The sequence below is a fragment of the Heptranchias perlo genome, chromosome 27 (genome assembly GCF_035084215.1).
Source record: "Heptranchias perlo isolate sHepPer1 chromosome 27, sHepPer1.hap1, whole genome shotgun sequence".
Classification (NCBI taxonomy): Eukaryota; Metazoa; Chordata; class Chondrichthyes; order Hexanchiformes; family Hexanchidae; genus Heptranchias; species Heptranchias perlo.
The window spans coordinates 32,579,617-32,596,011 of record NC_090351.1 but is presented as its reverse complement, the minus strand read 5'-3'; the positions used below and the strand labels follow the sequence as shown (position 1 = coordinate 32,596,011).

The 16,395-nt window shown below is 44.3% G+C and overlaps 1 long non-coding RNA gene across 2 annotated transcripts in view; it reads left to right on the top strand.

The window, feature by feature from the left end:
• The window catches only part of LOC137344544 (uncharacterized), a 29,210-nt gene extending 18,507 nt beyond the window's left edge, over positions 1-10,703 (top strand). For both annotated transcript variants that reach the window (XR_010968379.1, XR_010968378.1), the window contains 2 exons: positions 133-280; positions 9,235-10,703. This is a non-coding gene — a long non-coding RNA (uncharacterized lncRNA). The remainder of the gene's footprint in view (positions 1-132; positions 281-9,234) is intronic.
• Positions 10,704-16,395: the final 5,692 nt, after the last annotated feature.

Sequence of the window (16,395 nt, the reverse complement as noted above, 5' to 3'; positions counted from 1 at the left end):
TTCCTCTATGAGATCATGGTTAATGACTCACAGCTGGCAATCAATCCTCTTCTGTAGTCTCTTCAGCCTCCTCTCGCTAACTCTTACTGGTCCCCTTGCATCTGGGCCTGCATAATGATGTCTCTTTTGCAGGACAAAATTGTATCGACTGCCACAGTCCTTGACACCTTAGCTGGTTGTATAATAGGACACCCTCAGCATCCGAAGCGCTGATTCAACATTCCAACGGTGTGCTGTACGATTACTCTTGAGGAAGCAAACAACGCATTACACCTGAGAGGTTAGAAACTACTTAATCTTGTTGCTTTCACTGGGTTTTGTTTGTCGGTTGTGTGGTGGGGGGGCGGGGAAGAGGGGCTCACTATATTACATGCTCCAGCTCTGCTAATTTAGGCACGGCTACTTCTAACAACAGCTTTCTTTTCTATACATTTTCTTCCGTGTAGTAGAACAATCCAAAAGTTACTGTTATTTCTATCCAAACGGCCTATTGGTCTTTATTCCAGGTGCACATTTGTCCAAGAGCCTTATGTGATTAACTCCAGCTCCCGCTGATGGGATCAGATGGAACGATGGTTTTACACCCTGCCTGATTTTACTCTCCACTGAAATAAAAGGAGAGTAATGTCGGGCAGGGTGTAAAACCAGCGTCCCACCCGATCCCGTGGGTTTCCCGCCCGGCGAGTTAGGTTAAAATTACCCCCATTGTGTTTAGAGGTTCATTGTTACTCACTGGTAATCATGGAAGTGTCCAAGTAACCACTTGGGTAAGTGCAAAAATACATTGCATCACTCTAAACTGATCCAAATTGGGTCTTTTTGGGTTAAAATAGAAAAATGTGGAAAAATTCAAATGGTGCTGTCCATTTAAATAAAATGTTGGCATGAACTTATAGGATCATAAATGTCTCTCTACTCATGCATCATCATGTTTCCAGATGCCTGATTGTGTTTTCCCATCATCTGCATGTTGCACCAATAAAGATCCAACTTTTTTCATGGGACCAGATTAATTCTGAACTCCAAGTGAATCTTTAAGTCATTAAATTGTAAGGGTTGATCACTTCAGTTTTGAGTATCAGCTTTGATAAATGATGATATGATAAAAGGGTGTGCTGACTGTAAATCTCTGTCGAGCTAAGCATGTTTAAGGGTTGGGATCATATTATAATGGAACATAGCCACAACTTTTATCAATTAAGATAGGTAATCTTTACCATTCCTGGCAATTCAAAACTATCAATTTAAATGTTAGAGTACGAGCTTGAAAAATCTTCAGTTACTAAAACTATTTTCCAATTGTTTCCTTCTTTGTGTAAGGCTCTCTGTATTCTTGATTCACCTCCAAACGGAATGCTGGGCAGTGACAATCTCTTGGGTCCCACCCATGTTGCTGTGTAACTGATTCATTGGAGGTGGAAGAATTTGGACTTGCTCTTCCACTTTTCCCTCCCTCCTTCGGGGGAACTGTTCTGTATCATCTCTGCTCTCTCGTGAATGACTGCGATGGAAGTCAGGAACCTGTTAATAAAGAGTCCGTGAATCAGTTACTAATCTGTTTGACTATGGGGTCTTGAGCAATCTTAAATGTAAAAAATCATCAAAGCAATTCACGATTGCTGGGAAACTATTTATTTAAAATGATAATAATTAGGCGCTGGTTTCAAAGCTCAGGATTTTGGCCCGGCACGGACTCAATGGGCCAAATGGCCTCCTTCCGTGCTGTAACCTTTCTATGATTCTATGATTTTTATTTCTTTTATGTGGCGATCCAGTTGTGACTGCTTTTTGTGGTCTGGCAAAAAAAATACCATCACTGAGCCAATTCAGACTGACACCAAAGTTTGAGAGTTAAATGATGGTAAAAGTATTGATGAAAACCATGAAAGTAATATAATACAAGTCATTTTGAAATGACATTGATAATGATACACAAACACTTGAAAGAGTCATTGTCAACTGTGCTTGTGGGAATGGGTCCATAGACTGCTGTTCAAAACACATTGGTAGTCAAATGTACTACACACTTGTTGTTGTCCATTTGCCAACTGTTGCTGGCTGACTTTTCTGTGATAATACCTTGATTGTTCTGTTAACACTCTGTTGGCTTCAAAATGTCTGGTACCATTCCTCATGGCATATTCCCAGACAGCTCCACATTTGGCTAAAGTTTCTCACATTTATGGATGAATGTTACATTCCTTAAATCTTCACTTCTTCAGCTTATCATTGAAACATTTCCTCTGAACCCCCACAGCCCTTTCTCCTATCAACTGGCTGTGGAATACAGTGTTCGGAAGTTGTTTGTCTGATGTGCAGATAACAACATTTTCAGCCCACCAGAGCTGCATTTGTACAATCATTACTTCAGTGTTAGTCTTGTTTGTGCACTGCAACACTTCAATGCTTGTCATCCTGTCTTGCCACTTAGTTTTCATGAGAAGTCATATATATTTTGGTGGAATCTTTCTAGCTGTTTCACATGCCAATGGTAAAGAGTTCAGGGTTCATAGCATATAAAAGTGAGCACAACTGCACTCTCTGCCTGTAACTTTGTTTTAAGTTCAGACTGTGTTAGTTCCAAGCACAATAGTACAGATGGCTGTATGCTACCTGGCCTTTTTGATCTGACTGAGTACACTGTCTAATGATGTAGAACATTTAGTTTTGTGTTCTCTGTGATGATCTTGGATTCACCCTACAATCTAGTACAAATCTTCGGTCTTTCTTATTTTTGGTCAACTAGTAACACAAGGCGAACCCAGCAAACTGATCTATGACAGGCTTTAGATCGGCCCCACGATGGCTGAGTACAGCACAATCAACAGAAAATGGCAGTTTTGATATTTATTGGTCTGCTGAGATTGAAAATTCTGCCATCTGACAGGAATTGTATGCAGATACCTTTACTCACATCAAGAACAACTTGCATTTATATAGTGCCTTTAACATTCCAAGGTACTTCACAGATCATGTAAGGAAAAATGAACACCAAGCCAAAGAAGGAAAACTTAGGACAGGTGAACAAAGTCTTAGTGAAAGAGATGGGTTTTAAGGAGGATCTTAAAGGAGGAGTGGAAGGTGAAGCAGCAGAGGGAGTTAGGGAGGGAATTCCAGAGCATGGAACCCAGGCAGCTGAAGGCAGAGTTGCCAACACTGGGGCAAAAAGAGGGAGGGATGCATAAGGGACCACTGTTATAAACTGGATTGCTGGGTCGTGAAGGATAGAATACAAGAACCTGGTCTTCGGTTGCTTCCAAGCCTTTATTCATAGAGATTGCAATCATACATCATGCACCCCGTAGATAAACTCCCTCCTATAAATGGATACAAGGGAGTCCCCAGTTGATACCTACCACCTGAACGCAATTAACACTAATTGATATAAATCACATAGATACAATTAACAACCACAGTGAGAAGAACAGGGAGGGGTTGTAGTGCTGGAGTATATTACAGAGATAGGAAAGGATGCGACCATGAGGGGGATTTAAACATCATCCAGAATAGTTGGGGAAAAAAATAAAGCTTGGAATGAGTATGCTTCACACCACTTGTTATGGGAAATGCATTGGATCCGTCATCATCAACAATTTCTGTGCCCATCATGTCATCGTGGAGTTACTTGATTATATTATTGTTCTTATTGGGACATCCAGAATCAAGAACAACTTGGCTTCCAGAATCCTTTTCTGCTCATTGTTTTTATTTTAGACGTGGTTATAAAAGAATAACATCGGGTAAGAGTGGTCACCAGCGTTAAGCAGGAAATCAGAACCATTGCTAGTGAAACTGCTCTGCTGCACTGACATGTGGTATAAACAAAATATGTTGCCCAACAGGAGTCAGAGCCTCTGAATACTCAAGAGCTGCACCCTAGATATTTACAGAATGACAGAGCAACAAATAGTTAACACTCATGGTATAAGAACAGATGAAAGAAGATTACCTCTGGTCAACATGTGTTAGTAATGTCATAAACGAGGCAGGAAGATTTCCTCTGATCACTATTTCTAGCAGTATTTAGAACTATTTAGGCTATTTCACTAGAAATAGCAAACAAAAGGAATCTTCCCGCTATGTTTACAATGTTGCTGACACAAGGTGGCCAGAGGGTCATCCCCTGGTATTTTTATATATTATGGGTGGGGGTTTCTTATGGAAGTTGTGGGTAGAAAAGCATTTTTTCTAATGGTTCTGAGGAGGGAGGGAGTCTGGGTCTATTGTAGACTATTTGATAGAGATGGATTGCTATCATTAGTCATCAACTACAATATCATTGTATCATGTGTCTACCAGGAAGGTAGAAGGCGAACAAAGGATGATGGTAGTGGTTGTTGGAGGCCAATCATCTCAGCCCCAGGACATTGCTGCAGGAGTTCCTCAGGGCAGTGTCCTCGGCCCAACCATCTTCAGCTGCTTCATCAATGACCTTCCCTCCATCATAAGGTCAGAAATGGGCATGTTCGTTGATGATTGCACAGTGTTCAGTTCCATTCGCAACCCCTCAGATAATGAAGCAGTCCGAGCCTGCACGCAGCAAGACCTGGACAACATCCAGGTTTGGGCTGATAAGTGGAATGTAACATTCGCGCCAGACAAGTGCCAGGCAATGACCATCTCCAACAAGAGAGAGTCTAACCACCTCCCCTTGACATTCAACGGCATTACCTTCGCCGAATCCCCCACCATCAACATCTTGGGGGTCACCATTGATCAGAAACTTAACTGGACCAGCCATATAAATCCTGTGGCTACGAGAGCAGGTCAGAGGCTGGGTATTCTGCGGCGAGTGACTCACCTCCTGACTCCCCAAAGTCTTTCCACCATCTACAAGGCACAAGTCAGGAGTGTGATGGAATACTCTCCACTTGCCTGGATGAGTGCAGCTCCAACAACACTCAGGAAGCTCGACACCATCCAGGACAAAGCTGCCCGCTTGATTGGCACCCCGTCCACCACCCTAAACATTCACTCCCTTCACCGGCGCACTGTGGCTGCAGTGTGTACCATCCACAGGATGCACTGCAGCAACTCGGCAAGACTTCTTTGACAGCACCTCCCAAACCCGTAACCTCTACAACCTAGAAGGACAAGAGCAGCAGGCACATGGGAACAACATGACCTGCATGTTCCCCTCCAAGTCACACACCATCCCGACTTGGAAATATATTGCCGTTCCAACATCGTCGCTGGGTCAAAATCCTGGAACTCCCTTCCTAATAGCACTGTGGGAGAACCTTCACCACACGGACTGCAGTGGTTCAAGAAGGCGGCTCACCACCACCTTCTCAAGGGCAATTAGGGATGAGCAATAAATGCTGGCCTTGCCAGCGAAGCCCACATCTCATGAACGAATAAAAAAAAAAGATGGACCTTGGTCTCTTTTTGTCCAGCAATTCCGATGTTCCTGTGAGTCTATCCCACTTTCCTTGATAATTCGTCCACCGTGATACCAGAGTTCAATCAGAAATCAGTTGTAATTACTCGAAGTTACCACCGTAAGCTCCAGAAATAAGTCACTTGGCTTTTATGACTGTGTTTCCCCCCCCCCATTCCGCACAGGTGGTAAACATAGTATGCTGGCATCTACCAAGGACAGGTGACAAAAATGTCAAATCCCCATATTGGCATCACAAGCTCTTAATATTAAAAAAAATACTAGAAGTTCCACTTTAGGCACAGACAAAAAACAGAATGGCCACCATTATAAGAAAGAAAGAACTTGGATTTATATAGCGCCTTTTACAACCTCAGGACATCTGAAAGTGTATTACAGCCAATGAAGTACTTTTGAAGTGTAGTCACTGTTGTAATGTAGGAAACGTGGCACAGAAAACTCCCACAAACAGCAATGTGATAAATGACCAGATAATCTGTTTTTAGTGATGTTGGTTGAGGCATAAATATTGGCCAGGACACCGGGGAGGGCTTCCCTGCTCTGCTTCGAAACAGTGCCTCTGAAAGTGCCACAATTTATTCAACGGAATGATTATTGACCTTTTGTTGGGCATAAAAAGCCACCAACACCGTAGAGACATCAATGTCATTAATGATAAATAGTCGGTTGTTGTCGTACATTTGAGTGACTGTATCTCTGTTGTTCAGGTCAGGAAACAGACAGTGGGGCCGATTTTAACTTGGCTAAATCTGCAAAAATGAGGTGGTAATGGCCTCAAAATAGGGTTGGTAGACTCACCGTCCCATTAACCGATGACAGTCCAGCCACTGCCATGTTTAAAGGGGCCTATCGCTGGGCGTCCAAAGCACCTGCCTGTTTTAGGTGGTAGGCCCTTTTAATGTGCAAATTGCGGTTTCCTAGGACCCTGATTGGCATTTTAGGACAGAACAGGTTGGCGTTGTGATCATTGTGACCAGTTTTGCCGGCGGTGCAGCCGTAAGTCGATCAAAAAAAAGGTAACTTTAAAATTATTTTTCTAGGGCTGGGAAGAGCCGGAGTGCTCCTATGGGTCCCACCAAAAAATAATCTGGGCCGCTGCCTCCCCGGGCTCCGCCTCCCTGTAATCGCGCACACTCCTCCCCCTCAAAGACTTACGTTTCCGCAGATCGGGTGGCCTCCAGGACGCCTGACATTGCGCCAGCACAAATCCGGCAAGCTGCATCGGGATGCCTGTTTGGGGTGGGCGGCTTGTTGGTTCTATTTAAAGGAGATCCGGGCCTCGAAATGGTTCGGGCCTCTTCGCACCCTGCACCAGCCCCGTCAGTCAGCCGCTGGAAGTTTAAAATCCACCCCCTCGTTTCTGGAGTATATTCCATGTCTGTATCGACAGTTTTCTCAATTCAATCCTTTCATTCTTCTTGCAGGTTTTCATATTACTCTTCATCTACACAAATGTCATAGTAACCTGCTGTAACAACAATTTGTGCTTATCAGGCCACACTAAAGACTTACATGACTCATTTATATTTGGTTATCCTGTATAAATATTTTTTCAATAAATAATGACTCATCTCGTGAAACAAAAAAGCTCTCTTAAAGTTGAAGTGAAGTGAGATACTGTTCCATTAGCAATATTGTGCATATCTGTTGTGACAATTATTATTACCGCAATGGGCGCTACCAATCAGATTTTATTTTAGAAGCAAAATTGGCAAAGAACTCAGGAAAGAACTGCAAATATGTACCACACAAGGAAATGGGGGAGTGCATGTTGAGGTCATGACAAATCATGCTTTCTGACTATATGTAAAGAAAAACCTGGCTGTTGAGATCTTCAATCTCTCTCTGATTGTCTGCGTGTTGATCTTGGAGATCTCCCAATTGTGGGGTTTGGACTGAGCTTCCTGGTGCAGTGCTTACAGTTCATCAGGGGGTTCAATCCTAACTCCACATGTGGGAGATCTCCAAGTTATCGTCTTCCGGTTGACCACTTGAAGTCCACCCTTGTACCACTTTTACATGAGTCAACTTCGTTCAACAAGAGCCCATTGTGCAGTTGTTAAGATCAATCCTTGATTGTAGATATAAGTCCGTTGGGCAGAAATGTTAATATTAATGTATTTTCACCGCGTTTGAAAGCAGACAGCTGACACTAATTTGTTCACAAAGAAGTATCAATGGGCCATAATTTGTTGTGGCAGGGCATCTAACGGCCTGTGCTGTTAGTTAAACTTGCCACTGCACGTTTTGGTTTTTACATTTTTTGCATGGCAAGTTGCTGAAAGTGCGAGCTGATAACGTCCCAGCGAGGGATACAGGGCATCTGGGACCTGAGTGAACAGGGTAAGCAACTGGGTATCTCCTTAACCAATCAGATTGAAGGATTGTGAAATTAACAGCGCAAGGACTGAGAAGGAAGTGTAAATTAGAGTGGGTGAATTCAATGTCAAATCAGGTAGAGAAAGATAAATAAAGAAAGATTGGATTAAGAGAGAGAGAAAAAAAGAGAAGTTCCAAAAGGAAAAGTAAAAAAATTTTTAAATTTTAAACGTGACATTTTTCAAATCTCCAACATCAATTAATACCTGAAGGAACGAGACTCCACACTTGTAATAGTTAATTTTCAGTGCCAGAGAGGTTGATTGACAGTAATTAACACATCGCATCATTAAAAGGGTACTTGTGCTTGAAATGACAAGACTTAATTTTTTGTGGCGAGTTTAGTTCGTATCTACCGTGCAAGTACAGGAACTTCACGTCATTCAATGCTTTTCAATGGTGAGGCAGGCAGTGAGATGCCGTTTTCGCAAAGCTAATAGTGAAGCAGCGCAACTCAGACAGCAACTTTTGGATATTCGTGCTTAACCGTGCATCTGCCCCTTGCCTGAAGTTACTGTACCATCTATTTATAAATAATGGTGAGCACCATTAGCCCCACCGTTATTTTGACAGCATTTTCCATTTCAAAGGAGAGTCAGAGGATATTTCTTGTTCCCGTTGAAAACCAAGTTTATATTATTGTCCAATCAGCCCATGTCTTCTTGTTACCAGTAAACTAAGACAGTCTGTAGGTCACTTTCACTTTTCACCTTGTAATATTTACTCAGTTTTTAATTCTTTGAGAACTGCAGCAGAAAATGAGGCTTCGGAAGCCTAGGAACTAGGGCTGGGAGCTGAAATGTAGTTAAGGCCTCTAAGTGATTCAAACTCGGGCTATTTTAGTAGGACAGCACACAGGACATTTACCCACTGAGCCATTCGGGGAATAGGAATAAGTTAAATTTTGTTTCCTGCTTCAGTTTTAGGAGGGATTATTCCAAACACAAACTGGACGTTTAATACTTTTCATTATTTCATTTGAGCTGCATCTTTCTTCAAATACGATGAGGGCATCATTTTCAAAATCCATTCATTAGGGATGAAGTACTCTGTTTATTTCACACCAAACCCATTATTTCTCTCAGAAGTGAATCAGACAACTTGCAAATATTTACTTTCATGACTCCAAACTTGTACTGACAATTTTTTTTCCCTCAGCTACAGTACATTTAAAAAAAAACTCAGCAAACATTATGAGGCACTTCAACACATTTACAGCAGTAACAGAACAGGTGGAAAATTTTTGAGAGCTTATTTGGAGAATCTTGTGACAAAAAAAAAATCTATACTTCTGTTTATTTCTGTTACTTCACCCATTCTTGTAGAACCTACAGGACACAGAATAGCTGAGTGGAAAGCTGCCAAGGACACAGTTTCAAAGGGTTATTAATCAAGAGCAAAGGTTGGAATTTTAACCCTTCACCTTTTTGCTGACAAAACATTTCTAATTGCAGTAAACAACGGGAATTCCTGTCTACAAAACAATAGATGTAAAGAAATGGCAAACACAAAGAAGGAAACGAATACCAAGGACTGTACGGCCTGTGAATAATTGGAATTTCTGCATAATTAGGAATGAAAAGATCAACAGTAATCTTAGTGCTTTTTGCAATTGTTTTAAATGCTTTGCTTATCTTCTCCCAAAGTGTAAAGTGACATGTAGATGCTGTAACTTGCATTGTGCATTGAGGTGTTTGTGAAATAAACCCATCTGCTCATGGAAAGCTCTAGGGAAGAAATATTGATTGACGAGCTTTGCGTACGAACGCTAAAATCGGCTAATATTACATTCCTGTGAATGCTCTTTTTATGCAAATATGAAGCTGATATTTTAAATGGGCTACCAGTTGTGTAAAAATGCCATACACTGTAGGATGACATTTACCTGTTGACCAAGCTTTTGGTCACCTGTCCCAATATCTCCTTATGTGGTTCGGTGTCAAATTTTGTCTGATAATCTTTCCTGTGAAGTGCCTTGGGACGTTTTACTACGTTAAAGGTACTATATAAATGCAAGTTATCATTGTTGTTTGTGAAGTTCACCATTTGGAATTTCTACTCGTCTAACTGTTTATATACCTGTAATAACCGATTGATCTTGCGGAGGTAAGGGGAGGGAGATTGGGGGATTCTACTCTTCAGGGTGGACTTCCAGCAGAGCGAGACTTCCACCCCTCCCTCCATATCCGCCCCAGCTCTGACCCATTTTCCTTGGTTGGGGCTCTTTAAGTATGTATGGGGGCTTCTAGTGGGATTCCCTATGCCAAGAAGGAGCTCGCCATTGCCAAGGAGCAAACAGTGCTGTAATAGTAACACCACAACAGTACCATAAGGAGGGACCTTAAAGGGGTAGAAGTGCCCTAAAGACCTGAAAGAAGATTCCCACTGAAGGCCTCAGCTGAGACCGAAGCGCTCAGCAGGTAAGCCTCTGGGGCCGACCGAAGGGAGAGGAAATGGCTATCTTTAGCTAGCAAAAATCTATCAATCGCAAATTAAAAATTACTAATTGAGCTAGCATCTACGGCTGTTTGTGGGAGAGCTGCCAGCTTATAATGTACCTGTTAACATTCTTACTCCCTCAGTCTCCCTTTCCCCCCATACAATCTACAGGCTTTCAATACCCCACCCGAGTCATCATTCCTTGTATTATCTTCCCTCCCCTCCTGCTTGTTTGAACCTTGACAGTGTCCTGCACTGCGGAATTTGGCCTTTCACTTGGGAGCCTCAATAAAAATAAAATATTGAGAGAAAAAATGATTAACTTGCAGTAAAATAATCTTTGAAGTTTTAAATTGCATAATGCTTTTGCACAATTTATTATGTGTGTAATAACACTGCAATTGAAGTTTCTATCAACATATTATTAGGATGCCTTTGCTCTTGTGGTATCAGTGTAAGGACAGATACTGTAAATGTTTAATAAAATGTTGACTGTTACAAAAGGTTAAGTACAGGAATCCCTGTGTGAGCACTGCGGTAACGAGGCTACATCCTAAACTTTCACCAGTGGGAGATTGTGATCAAATTTTACTACAATATAGGGAATTGGGTGGTGCAGTGGGTTAGATCCACGGCCTTTCCCCTCTGGGACTTGCTCTAGCCCCGACTTCTCTGTAAGGATCTTATGAGTTTGGACAGTCTCAGTGCAGTTCCTGGTAGGCATAGCCTCACAGCACAAAACTGTCCTTAATTTAGCACTGATTGGGCAAAGCCACTTAGAGAGGCCACAGGATGGCTGTGAGTGGAAGAAATATCATGCTGCTGCAGTAGGGGTCCTTGGAAGAGTAGAGGGAGCTCGGAGTGCTGCTTGATGCTGACACCAGGGGGGTCAATTTTCGGATGGCCGAGCGGGTGCGTTCGTGGCGGGGGGAGCTCCTAAAATTGGGGATTCCCGGAGCGGCTCCGGAGCCCGGCTCCAACCCACTCACTTCCGGGTTCCCCAATGGCGCGAATCGGTGCGCGCGCAGCCCCCGCATGCGGGACTCCCACCGGCAATCAAAGCCGTCGGGCTCCCACTTAAGATCTTTATCTGGGTACTTGAGGTGGTTGGAGATTTTAGGAGGATTCGGATTTTGGATTACCCAGAGCGTGTTTCTCATGCTGGGGGAAACACTCCCTGTTTAAACAGATGTGTTGCAGCCAGCAACTAGTGGCAGCTGCAAAGGTCCATTTAACAGGTGCGGGGTAAACCCTCGTTCATTGCAGCAGGGCACTCTGTCACCTCAGACAAAGTTTTGCCTGCCACACCGTTGTCTCCACACTCCAAATTATTAAATCATACCCTAAACTCTGCTGTCCAAACACATTTACCTACTTTGTGGACCCCCTCACACTCACACCGTCAGGATGGAGGGGGTGGTGGGGGGGGGGGTTCCATTGCTGCACTCATCACTCCATTGGAGGTCGAGCAACATCACCAGCCTCACCAGGCACGCCGTCCACCTCCGCCACGTGGAGCTACACAACACAGTGCTGCGCAACAGGCACCTGCACAAAGTAGTCGTGCAACTACACACACACCCACTGTAGGGTGACCCAATGGGTGGCATCAAGGGTGTTCATGGAGAATCTCATGAAAGGGCATTATTGCACAAGCCAGTCAAGAATGGCCAAGATGTGGCAGTAGCGGTGACAGTATAATATGTAATGTGAGTTGATCAGAAATCAGATATAAGTAAAAACCATGACAAACCCTCAAACACCCTTGTGCATCCCCTTCATGCTCATGACATGTTTGCCTTACGCTGCCTACTGCACATATGTGATGCATGCCCTATGGCTGCAGCACAGGTAGTGGCAGGTTGGGTGAGGCTGACCGTGAAAGAGATGCACGAGAGGGTGAGTATGAGACAGAGCCATGAGATTGTATGAGGATTGGGATGAGTACTGGCGAGGTGAGTAAGTGCAGGTAAGATGAGGATGAGGTTTGAATGGGTGTGAGGAGTGATGTGATAGAGTAGTGTTGGCAGTGCCGAAAGAGATGTGGGGTGGGGGCGGTGATGTGGCAGATGGAGTGTAGGGGAATGAGTAAGTGTACTCACTTCGGCTGACCTACTTAGGTCATTGAAGCGCCTCCTACACTGTATGCAGGTGTGTGATATGTTGGTGGTGCTGGTGACCTCCTCTGCCACCTCGAAGATCTCTGTCCTCCCCCTCCTCCTCACCCCATTCAGTAGGACCTGGAGTGAGGCATCATTAAACCTGGGAACAGCCTCCCCCCTGGGCTGCTCCATGCTGTAATTTTGGCTTCTTTCTGCAGCATCAGTCAGTGGAGGACTGCGCAGCTTTCCAGCGCGAAACCGGAAGCCAAGGTAAGTGCCTTCAATTTACTTACGATCGCGTGGGAAACCCACCGATTTTATTGGGCGTGTTACCCACGCTCCCAGTCGACCCCCCGCTGGCAACCCGTCTCCCTCCTGATATCGGGCCCTGTGTACCTGAAATGGGAAAGTCTTTAATTCCCCAACACTAACATCTCTCACCTTAAGGAATGCAAAACTAAGAACAAATGTATACTATGCATTAATATCATTGACCTAGAAATGGAATTCTCCTTCAGTTTATTCAATCATGTGCTGTGGAGAAATTAAACACTTCACTTTTTCACTATAATGGAGCAAAGCTTTTCTTTGTTCCCGCTGGTCTCATTTTGTTGTTTTCCCCATTGAAGAAATGTTTTGTTTAGTTCCACCAACGTCACAGTTGCTGAATGGAGGTCGAGTTTGATCCATGCTGAAGGAGCTGATCTCAGCCTGGCTGGCGATAGGCGACAGATGCTACAATAATCTTTAGTGTCCTGGAGCTAAGGAGGGGGCTGGGGCTGGGACTGGCGGGGGGGGGTAGAGGCAGAGTGAAACAAACAGGACACCAACTTCTCCAGTACCTAGTGACCCCCCCACCCCTGACGGAAGGTGTACGTATATGGATGTCAGGGGAGAACAGGATGGGACTTGACTGTAATGATCCATATGGTTTAATAACCCTCCGAGTCCCACAGTCCAACCTTGTACGTAAAGTATGGCCACATGGTGAAACACAGGAGGGCAGTCAGGACCTGACGAATCATACATGAGTCAGCACCTTCAAGAGAGGAGGGGAGAGAATCAGGGGAGGAGGAATTGCTTTCTGAATGAGAAGTAAATTATATGATTACAAAATGCTGATCCTATTAATAGCCTGGATGATGGCATTCCACTTCTGCCCACGCATACACCAAATTACGCTGTGTTGCTCTCGTCTCCCAGTTATTTCCACACATGCTGTACTTAACTGAAACCATCATCCTGGTCGAGACAAACTGCCTTTGTTCTCGGGAAAATGACAGTGCTGTCAGCATCCCCACAACACGCGTCTTGTCATTTATTTCAAGAAGACGATGGGGGTAAAATTCAACTTCAGCGGGAACGCAAAGTGGGCGATAATGATTTGGCTGCCAGTTTTCCCTGACTTCAATGGAAAGGAAAATCGAGTGTGATGCATACCGGGCAGAGTGTATACGGGACGGGATGTGTACTGACAGGGTATATACCAAGCGTGGTGTATACTGGGCCGGGTGTATACTGGCAGGGTGTATACCGGGTGTGGTGTATTCCAGGTGCAATGTATACCGGGCGGGGTGTATACTGAGCGTGGTGTATACTGGGCGGGGTGTATTCAGGTGGGATGTATACCGGCCGGGGTGTATACCGGCAGGATGTATACTGGGCATCCTGTATACTGGGCGTGGTGTATACTGGACAGTGTGTATTCCAGCAGGATGTATACCGGGCATGGTGTATACCAGGTGGGGTGTATACCAGCAGGATGTATACCGGGCATGGTGTATACCGGACGGTGTGTATTCCAGCAGCATGTATACCGGGCATGGTGTATACCAGATGGGGTGTATACCAGCAGGATGTATACCGGGCGAGGTGTATACTGGATGGCTGACCAGCTACCGCCCATTTAGCGCCCCTGCCAAATTTGAATTTTACCCCCCTGGCGTAGGAAGGGGAATGAAGTAGCTCTTTTAACAAAAAAAATGACGAGTATTTTTTTTTCTGTAACTAATATCCTGCTCTTTAAATCACAGGATTGCACAACTTTGAACCATCACATTTCTGAAAATGCAATTGTTAGCGAGTTGCTAGTTAAAACAAGAGTTAAATACTTTTCTGTAACAACAGGGGATTTCAGCCCCTCCCTATCCAGGTCTATTTGTGGAGAGATTGTTGGTGATTATAGCAGGTGTACGGGGCTGGAGAAGCTTTGTTTCTTAATATTTAATAAGCTGCTTGGAAACGAGCATCAACTGTAACATAGAAACATCATTGAACAAAAGAGTAGAGTCTGGATAGTGAAAGAACGAGTTACAATGTAGGAAAGATTACAGGCAGCTTTATTTGCATTTTCAACTGGGTGTTAGGATCTCTGCTAGTTATCACATTAAAATTAAGACCAAGGCCTAGAAAGTAGTCTGGGCCTGTTCCAAGCGAGTGGCAGTGGCTTCGTGGGGGAGGCACAGACTGTCCTCTCTCAGGATGATAGCACACCTGCTCCCCTACCAGTCCCTCAACCAGTGCCCTTGTTGGTACCAGCCAGCCAGCTGGGCCAGACTGTCTCAGCTGCCACCAAGATGCTGCAGATTGCAGACGGGCCCCCTAAGGCCAGAACTCCTTGAGGTCGCTCACCGCGGCCATCTCAAGTGCCCTCAGTGGGTGGTCAGCAGCCTTCCACCCCCAGCATTGTAGCCATTCGAGTAGCACTGTGTAGGATCACCAGATTAGGCAAAAGAACACTTAAGACAGGGACTAGGGCTTTGCACAAGGGTGACCTTTAATTTTCCAATTTGTTTGTTTCCAATTGGAAAATGAACCATTTTGAACCAGTTTCTTGATATGCAGAGTTTCTTTGGGTTGGTGATTGTTTGATGTGCTTAGTGAAGGGATAGCAATACCCATGCTGGTGCTGAAATTGAGGGCATTCATCTGGAAAGACTGGGCCTGATGGCAGGAGGAATTGTATGTGTGGGCAGGGATGATTCAACCACTGCATTCCTTGATGATCTGTTGCTGTACAACTCTTGTAGCTGGCAGGATTGGTGGCCCTTTGCTCTTCCTCGGCATCCGTGGTCTAAGGCCTCCTGCGCCCTCCCCTCCTTCGCCCTCTTCTCCCATCCGTTGCAGGTCGCTGCTCCTCATCCTCCAGCCCCAAAGGCAGACCGAGCAGAACACACGTGTTGCCAGAAGAAGTTTGTGCACAAATCCATAGCCAGAGATTGTCCTGCCGCTCCAAAAAAAAACTTTCTACTACTTTTCTAGGCAGCTACAGCAGCCAACACGGCCAGAAATTAGCACAAAAACCCACCAGCATTCTAAGACAACTAGCCAGATACTTACCTAAACACAGCTGAGCATCCCTTTAAATAACGCTGATGCAGCCTCCTTCCCGACTGTTGCTGCCAAGAATTTGTGGGCGGGTTTCAGAATGAATGAATCCACACTCCCAAAGTTCAATTTGGCAGATGGGTCCTTAACCTGGCACATGACCCTTATTTACATATATTTATAAGGCCCCCTTGCTGCTTTCGGGCGGTTGCCCTTGACGACTAAAAGTCACCCGAGTCAATATGGCGACCAGTCCAGATCAGGCGCTACAAATCGCAACCCAAAAATTTGGAAGCCTATTGCCCACTTAACGTGGGAACATCAGACGGTTGTGAGTTGAATTTCACCCCACATAATTCTTGCTTTGATACATTTGATAAAGTATAGGAAATATTTCTTTAAATACCCAGCCAAAGTTATAAGCATGGAATACAAACAGAAAGCTGTTTTTTTTATTTACTCAAAAAAATCCTTACATGGCATATGGTAAGTGTACCATGCTTGGAAGGAACAGGCAACTTTGGACCTATTTGTAGGGCTATGGGAAAAGAGCAGGGACTAATTGGATAGCTCTTTCAAAGAGCTGGCACAGGTACAATGGGCCGAATGGCCTCTTCTGAGCTGTATGATTCTATCGTCCTCAAAGGTTTCTGCCACTGAAATTTTCTTCGCCTCATGCCTGGGTCTGCTGTAAACTAATTGATAGAGATTGATTAGCATGATTAGTCAACAACTCCATTATCGTTG